Below are 2,741 nucleotides of genomic sequence, written 5' to 3' on the forward strand. Positions count from 1 at the left end.
GGTATATTTTCTCAACTGACTGCGCTATGTACTCCTCAGCAAAATGGCGTGTCAGAAAGAAGGAACCGAACTCTATTGGATATGGTTAGATCGATGATGAGTTACTCATCCTTTCCTGATTCTTTTTGGGGATATGCCTTGGAAACAACTGCATATATTCTGAATCAAGTTTCATCTAAAGCAGTGCCTGGAACTCCATATGAAAGATGGAGTGGCAAGAAGTCATCTCTTGGCCACACCAGAATATGGGGTTGTCCAGCACATGTGCTTAGAAAGAAGACTGGCAAGCTAGCCAGTCATTCAGAATTATGCCTGTTTGTTGGATATCCTAAAGGGACAAAAGGCTACATCTTCTATAGTCCTGCCGATCAGAAAACATTTGTTAGCACGAATGCTCATTTTCTGGAAGAGGATTTTGTGAAGAATATGAAGCCTAGAAGCAGACTTGTACTTGAGGAATTGACCGGTGAAAATGTTCGTGTAGCATCTCCACGTTCTATTCTTAAACCGATGACAAATGAACCACAACAGGAACTAACACCCATAGAGCCTCGACGTAGTGGGAGGGTTGTGAGACAACCGGATAGGTACATGTCTTATGGAGATACATTGACTGCACTCTCAGATTTAGACATTGATGAACCTATCTCGTACTCGCAGGCTATGGCAAGTTCTGAAGCAAACCTTTGGCATGAAGCCATGAACGCTGAAATACAATCTATGTATAAGAATGGCGTTTGGACTCTTGTAGATCCTCCTGAAGGGGTAAAACCCGTGGGATGCAAATGGATCTTCAAGAAAAAGAGAGGTCCAGATGGGAATGTGGAGACATTCAAAGCTAGGCTGGTAGCTAAGGGCTACTCCCAGAAAGAATGAATCGACTATGAGGATACCTTCTCTCCGGTGGCTATGCTTAAATCCATCTGTATTCTTTTATCCATTGCTGCTGCCTTAGATTATGAGATCTGGCAGATGGATGTGAAGACAGCTTTTCTGAATGGCAACCTGGATGAGCGCATCTACATGGCTCCACCAGATGGATTCATTGAAAAGGGTCGAGAAGAAAAGGTTCATGAACTACAAAAGTCCATTTATAGACTAAAGCAAGCATCCAGATCATGGAATATCAGATTCGATGAGACTGTTAAAACTTATGATTTTATACAGTCGTTAGATGAGCCTTGTGTGTATAAGTTGATACAAGAAGGCAAAGTGGTTTTCTTAGTCTTATATGTGGATGACATACTGCTCATTGGGAATGATGCAGGAAGACTGACTGAGGTTAAGATCTGGCTTGCAAAGCAATTTGATATGAAGGATCTTGGAGAAGCTGCCTATGTTCTGGGAATTCAAATCTTTCGAGATCGAAAGAACAGACAATTGGCACTATCTCAAGCATCCTATATCGATAAGGTAATGGACCGATTCGCCATGTAGAACTCTAAGAAGGGCTATTTACCCTTCAGTCATTGAGTATCCCTCTCAAAGGAGTAGTCTCCCAAAACTCCTCAGGAAGAGGAAGACATGAGCTGAGTTCCTTACGCTTCAGCTGTAGGAAGCCTCATGTATGCGATGCTTTACACCAGACCTGATATATGCTACGCGGTAGGTGTGGTGAGTAGATTCCAGTCTAACCCTGGACCCGAGCACTGGGTTGCTGTCAAGCATATCCTCAAGTATCTTAGGAGAACGAGGAATTACATGCTTATATACTCAGGTACTGACCTGACTATGACGGGTTACATCGACTCTGATTTCCAATCAGATAAAGATTCCAGGAAATTCACTTCAGGATCTGTGTTTGTCCTGAATAGAGGTTCAGTGGTATGGAGTAGTATTAAGCAAACCTGCATAGCTGACTCCACCATGGAGGCCGAATATGTGGCGGCTTGTGAAGCTGCAAAAGAGGCCGTATGACTTAAGAAGTTCCTTGTATCACTGGAAGTTGTTCCGGATGCTAATAGGCTCATGGTACTGTATTGCGATAACAGTGGGGCTGTAGCTAACTCTAAGGAGCCTAGAAGCCACAAGAGGTCCAAGCACATAGAGCGGAAGTACCATCTCAACCGGGAGATTGTACAAAGAGGCGATGTTGAAGTGACAAAGATATCAACACATGACAACTTGGCTGATCCATTCACAAAGGCTTTATCTGGTAAAGTCTTCGATAGTCATCTGGAGGGCTTGGGGATGTGAGATTGTACACACCTACTTTAAGTTCAAGTGGGAGTTTGTTGGAAATGTGTCCATAAAGTAGGATGTATTTTGTTATTTATGAAATGGCAAATATCGGATATCATTATTTTGCTGACGTTTATAAATAAAATAAAGTTATGTTTTAATTCATACTCAAGAGTGTTAGTAATATTGCTTAGTCCATAAACTGTTATCAACGAAAGAAGAGTCAGGGGATCCCTGCCGGACAAACTCTTTTGATGTAGTTTAAAAATTGATATTCGCAGTCTTAGGATCGACTGGGCAATCAAATCCGATTATGACTGTTAGATCGAACCATGTGATGCTGGTCTCGGGGCATGGGAGTTGGACTCTGTGGTTGATCTAGACATGTTCACAACATGTTGAATAGACCGCGTAACTAATTAGATTAGAGCAAAAACCGTTTACAGAGCTCTAAATCTAATTATTACAACTTAAGTGTATTTGCGTGATTATCTTAATCCTGAGGTGAATACATAACTCGACTTAATTTCTCATGATTTTTGATTCACCAGTGAGATTAG

The sequence above is a fragment of the Morus notabilis genome, unplaced genomic scaffold (genome assembly GCF_000414095.1).
Source record: "Morus notabilis unplaced genomic scaffold, ASM41409v2 Scaffold929, whole genome shotgun sequence".
NCBI classification, from domain to species: domain Eukaryota; kingdom Viridiplantae; phylum Streptophyta; class Magnoliopsida; order Rosales; family Moraceae; genus Morus; species Morus notabilis.